The sequence below is a fragment of the Carlito syrichta genome, unplaced genomic scaffold, assembly GCF_000164805.1.
Source record: "Carlito syrichta isolate Samal-C Ts95f unplaced genomic scaffold, Tarsius_syrichta-2.0.1 Scaffold307141, whole genome shotgun sequence".
NCBI lineage: Eukaryota > Metazoa > Chordata > Mammalia > Primates > Tarsiidae > Carlito > Carlito syrichta.
Window position 1 is genome coordinate 237139 of NW_007251237.1, and position 5380 is coordinate 242518.

General features: G+C 51.5%; 1 non-coding gene across 1 annotated transcript; it reads right to left on the minus strand.

The window, feature by feature from the left end:
- Window positions 1–4719: 4719 nt before the first annotated feature.
- On the minus strand, window positions 4720–4792 carry TRNAK-CUU. The gene has a single exon. It is a non-coding gene; the product is annotated as a tRNA-Lys (tRNA).
- Between the last annotated feature and the right edge of the window lie 588 nt (window positions 4793–5380).

A 5380-nucleotide genomic window follows, 5' to 3' on the forward strand; every position in this document is an offset into this window, starting at 1 on the left:
ACCGAGTGAGACTTCAACTCAAAAAAAAAAAAAAAGAAAGTGACCCACAGATCCTGCCAGTTCTGAGAGGGTTACAGGGAGGGCATGGGGTGGCAGTGTGGGATCTAAGAAAAAAATGTGACCCCCATCTGAAGCTGGAAGTGACCACATCAGATGCTGAAGAACAGGCTCAGGGCCTTCATGTAAAAGAACCTGAGAGAAAGCGGAAATCTCCATCTTGTAGATTTCTTGTACTAAGGCCAGGGTGCAGATTAGGAAGCCGTGGGACTCTGTGGCCTGGAATGGGGATGTCTGTGAAGATGCACCTGAAAAACCTTGAGTCCCTCAGTTCCCCTGAGCCCTCCGAGTCTGATGGAGTGGCCAGCCTCCTGCCTGAAGGCCACAAAGACCCTCACATGAGGTAAGTGCCCTACAAGACGATGTTTGCTGTCCTTGGGACCTGCTCTCCAGGCACCAAACCAGAGACTAGGGTCATGTCTCAGCAAGGCCTTCCTGGGGAAGTGCCAGGCCTGCTTCGGAGAGGAGAGGGATTACAGACCAGAGGAGCTGGGGGGCCTGTGTCAGCAGTAACAGGAGAGTTTGTCTGGAGTGGATCTTTTTATGTTTTCTTTTTCTTTTTTGTAGAGAAAAAGAAAACAGGGGAGGGGGGAAATCTCCCTATGTTGCTCAGGCTGGTCTTGAACCCTTGGCTTCAAATAATCCTCTGGTCTTGGCCTCCCAAAGTGTTAGGATTACAGACATGAGCTGCTATGCCTAGCCTGGAGTGAGTCTTGAGGGCCTGGGTCAGGATGGGAAGCATATACGACTGACGAGGGAGCTTCTGTCAGTATGCATGGGGCACTTTTCCATGGCATACCGCTTAACACCCTGGCAAAAATCCTTCAGACAGCTCATAACAGGAGATCATGAAAGGACCATTTCCATAGAAGGTTGTGATTCCTTGCCCAGGTTCCAGACTTGAGCCAGTTTTTCAGATCCAGAACCCACCAACTGAAAGAAAGGCTGGGCTGGGTGCAGTGACGCGTGCCTGAAATCTCAGCACTTTGAGAGGCCAAAGTAGGATTGCTTGAGCTCAAGAGTTCCAGTCCAGCTGGGCAACATAGTGAGAGTTTGTCTCTACAAAAAAATTTTTAAAAAATTAGCCAGGTGTGGTGACTCACACATGTAGTCCCAGTTACTCAGGAGGCTGAGATCGAAGAATTGCCTGAACCCAGGAGGTCGAGACAGGGGTGAGTTGTGAGCGTGCCACTCCACTTCAGCCTGGGCAACAGATTGAGACTCTAATGAATGTATGAAAGGAAGGAAGGGAGGAAGGAAAGGAGAAGGAAGGGAAAGAAAGAAGAAAGGAAAGAGGGAAAGAGAAAGAAAGAAAGGAAAGAGAGAGAGAGAGAGAGGCTAGCTGAATTTCCATGAGGAAGAACCCTACAGCAGCATGAAAAGTAATTGACAAGTACTTGATATATACTCATCAAAAATACCCATCAAAAGGAGAACTGAAGCCGGGAATACCCATCAAAAGGAGAGCTGAAGCCGGGCTCGGTGGCTCAGCCTGTAATCCCGCACCTTTGGGAGGCTGAGGGGAGTGGATTGCCTGAGCCTGTGGGTTAGAGACCCACCTGGGCAGCGAGACCTCATCTCTACAGCAAATCAAAAAATCAGCCGGGCGTGGTAGCGCGCACCTGTAATTCCGGCTACTTGGAAGGCTGATGCGGAAGGATCGCTGGAGCCCGCAGGTCGAGGCTGCGGTGGCCGGGAGCGGCCACTGCACTCCAATCTGGGTGACAGAGTGAGACTCCAACTCAAAAAAAAAAAGGAGGACTGAAATTTATTTTCACTCACGTGGAATACACAGCAGTATATATTCATAGGTACTCCTGGAGCTATGTTAACTCTTCTGCTCTCTCTTATCATATAGTCAGAAAGGACTTAAGCCATCCAAGTTTTCCAAAGAGCATCCACTATATTGATACATCATATTAATTACACATACTCAGCAAAAAGTTCCAAGCACTTGGGGCCTTGGTGAGACAAATGTGCTGCAGGGGAGAAGATGAACCCCACCAACACCCAGGAACCTGCCACACCAGTAACACTGTTCCGAGGCCTGTCAGCCTGCAGCAGACTGAGATATCTCCAAACTAGAAGGCAAACTTTTGTGCCTTGCCTCTCCTGTTATTAAGAAAGAATAAAAATAAAAATAAAAGCCTGGCATGGTGGCATGCCTGTAGTCCCAATTACTTGGGAGGCCCAGGAGGGTGGAACACTTTGGCCCAGGAGGTTGAGGCTGGAGTAGGCCATGATTGTGCTACCGCAGTCCAGCCTAGGTGACAGAATGAGACCCTGACTCAAAAAAAAAAAAAGAAAAGAAAAAAAAGAAGCCCCACATTTAATAAACCACCGAAGTGGCTGATTTTACATGTCAACTTGGCCAGGCTATGGTACCCAAGTTGTTTGATCAAACACCAGTCTAGATAGATGTTGCTGTGAATGTATGTTTTTTTACTTATTTCTATCTTATTTTTAAAATTTTAATTTTTAAAAAATTGGTTTTGCCAGACTCAGTGGCTAATGCCTATAATCTCAACACTTTGGGGGCCAAGGCAAGAGGATTGCCTGAGCCCAGAGATTCAAGACCAACTTGGAACCGGGCTCGGTGGTTCAGCATATAATCCCAGCGCTTTGGGAGGCTGAGGTGAGTGGATTGCCTGAGCCCGGGGGTTCAATACCCACCTGAGCAACTTGGCAAGACCTCATCTCTACAATAAGCCAAAAATTAGCCGGCTGTGGTAGCGTGTGCCTGTAGTTCCAGCTACTTGGAAGGCTGAGGCAGAAGGATCGCCGGAGCCCAGCAGGTCGAGGCTGCAGTGGCCAGGAGTGGCCACTGCACTCCAGTCTGGGTGACAGAGTGAGACTCCACTCAAAAATAACAAAAAAGACCAACCTGGGCAACATGATGAGACCTCATCTCTACAATAAATCAACAAATTAGCCAGGTGTGGTGGTGCACACGTGTGTCCCAGCTACTTGGGACAGAAGAAGAGTTACTGAGGCAGAAGGATCACCTGAGCCCATCAAGTCGAGGCTGCAGTAGCCATGATCATGCCACCACACTGCAGCCTGGGCGATGGAGTGAGACTCTGACTCAAAAGAATAAAATAAATTAAATAAAAATAAATAATTTTAAAAAATTGGGAGTCTCACTCTGTCATCCAGGCTGGAGTGCAGAGGGACACTCACGGCCACCCCAGCACCAAACTGCTGGGCTCCGGGGATCCTTCCACCTCAGCCTTTCAAGTAGCCGGAACTATGGGCGGCTTTTTTTTTAATTGCAGAGATGAGGTCTCGCCAACTTACCGGGGCTGGTCTCGAACCCACAGGCTCCGGCAAGCCACTCGCCTCGGCCTCTCAGAGTGTTGGGATTACAGACTGAGCCACCAAGCCCGGCCGATTTTTATTTTGTGTAGAGACAGGGCTTCACCAGTCCAGGCTGGTTTCGAACTTCTGGTTGCAAGCTATCCTCCCACATTGGCCTCCCAAGGTGCTGGAATTACACTCATGAGCCATCAGGCCCGCCCAAGTATATTTTCAGATGTAATTAGCATTTACATCAGTAGCCTTGAGCAAGCAGTGGGTGGGTCTCCATAATGTGGGTGGGTCTCATCCAATCAGTTGAAGGCCTTAAGAGAAGGAGGCTGGTTTCCCCTGAAGAGGAAGGAATTTTGCCTTCAGATCGCCTTAGGACTCAAGACTGTATCATCATCTCTTGCTAGAATTTCCCACCTACTAGCATTCTCTGTAGATTTCAGACTTCCCAGTCTCCACAATCGTGTGGGCCAATTCCTTAAAAGAAATCGCTACATCTATAGGTATGTGTATATTCCTACTGATTGCTTTTCTGAAGAACTCTAATAGTCCCTTTTAGAAGACGAGAGTGTCCCCAGACAGGCACCAAGGGGGACCCAGTAGGGGCCTGGGCTTTCTGACACGGAACCAGGACCGAGAATAGTTGGGTGCCAGAGTTGCAGGGGCACCTGGAGGAAGGGACCTCTGGAAACCCGAATGCTCAGACCAGGCGCCATGGTGACTCACAGATGCGGAGCCTCAGGGGCCGACGTTGCTAACCCTTCCCACGGCCCCATCCCCTGGACCTGCTTCCTTTTCGCGGGAGCGGGGGACACCCAATCTCTACTCGGAGTAGCCCGAGGTTTCCAATTGCCTTTCTAAAAGGAGAGGGTTAGGGAGACACAGTGTTGGGGAGGCGAAAGGGAGCACCCACGAATGTAGACAGGGGTCCCACGTAGGTCCCTGCACAGGGCCATAGCGACGGAAGGTCTATCTTTAGCTGAAAATCCACTTCCGGTCGTCTACTGTCCCTCTAGTCGGTAGGCTGAGCTGAGACCTCACCTCCTAAGGAGTGGATTCGAGTCCAGCGGTGGCCAATTGATTTTCCACTTGGTGGTGGGAATTTCAAGGAAGTCCCCAGAGGGAGAACCACTCCCAGGGCGAGTACTCCGCAGAGAGGGTCCTGAATGCTCTGTGGATTGAATATGGAACGTTTATGTGCATGCCATCATATGTAATTTTTCAGAGATAAAAACTAATGACGTTAGAGGAGCCACTAACACCTTTCATGTATAAGAAGAATTACACGTAGGGTCAACCTCACCCAGATTTGTTAGTTGCCTTTTTTTTTTAGGTACACATCCCTACAAAAGCCACCGCCCGACGTGGGGCTCGAACCCACGACCCTGAAGTTAAGAGCCTCATGCTCTACCGACTGAGCTAGCCGGGCACGTGCTTAAATGGGGTTTTTCTTCCAGTCGATTGAAGATCTTTAGGACTTCGTTGTGCTAAAATTATGTGGAGAACGGGGTCCTGGGTACTGGCGCGCTGGACTCGTGGGTTCACTCAGCACGGAGAGAGGGCGCCGTCGGGCCACTCTGCTGTCCCGTGGGTGCTTGGGGCCTGGTGTCCAGCCAGTCCGTAGGTGCGTGTGGCCCTGTCTGCCGCCCGTCCGTGGGTGCGCGTGGCCCTGTCTGCCGCCCCTCCGGGGGTGCGGGTGGCCCGTCTCCCGCCCGTCGGTGGGTGCGTGTGGCCCCTCCGCTGCCGTCCGGGGGGCGTGTGGCCCCTGCAGCCTCGGGAGCGGGAACGTTGGGGCCCTAGGGGCACGGGAATGAGTGCCACTGGAGCTGCGCGTGAGGACCTCCGCGGGATCCTCGCCGAGGGCTTCTCGTCTTCAGCCTCTCGCCCTCCTCACCGGGACCAGCCAGGACGACCTTCCTCCTCCCCTGGACCCCGGGAGGGTGCCGGGCTCCTCGCCCGCGGAAGAGGAGAGTCTGGAGCTTTCCTGCTGCCGACCCTGTGGGAAACAACGGACTCG